The sequence below is a fragment of the Morone saxatilis genome, unplaced genomic scaffold (assembly GCF_004916995.1).
Source record: "Morone saxatilis isolate NCDOM2014 unplaced genomic scaffold, NCSU_SB_2.0 Contig21, whole genome shotgun sequence".
In the NCBI taxonomy this organism is placed as follows: Eukaryota; Metazoa; Chordata; class Actinopteri; family Moronidae; genus Morone; species Morone saxatilis.
The window spans coordinates 10,637,108-10,637,439 of NW_023339774.1; the positions used below are offsets into that span (position 1 = coordinate 10,637,108).

At 35.8% G+C, this 332-nt stretch overlaps 1 protein-coding gene across 2 annotated transcripts in view; it reads left to right on the plus strand.

Annotated features, from left to right (window-relative positions):
• rbm18 (RNA binding motif protein 18) overlaps positions 1 to 332 on the plus strand; it is a gene marked incomplete at its 3' end in the record, with an annotated part of 11,743 nt that overhangs the window by 7,120 nt on the left and 4,291 nt on the right.

Here is a 332-nt window from a genome sequence, read left to right on the forward strand (position 1 = left end):
ACACACACACACACACAAAAATAGTACTTCATTAATATTATTTAGCATCAAAACCACTTATTCATTTGATTAGGCAAAACTAAATTTTTCCACACTGCCATTCAAATACACGACAGACACACACATCACTTACGGTCTATCTGGTGGCACATCATCATACACACACACACACACACACACACACAACACACAACACACACACACACACACAACACACAGAAAGGAGGAATAGATTTTTTAGCAATTATCATTAAAATCAGACTTGATGATTGCACCAGAGTCCATTAAATAATTAGCCTTCACAATAGAGAGATGGCTGAAATAGATAAAAG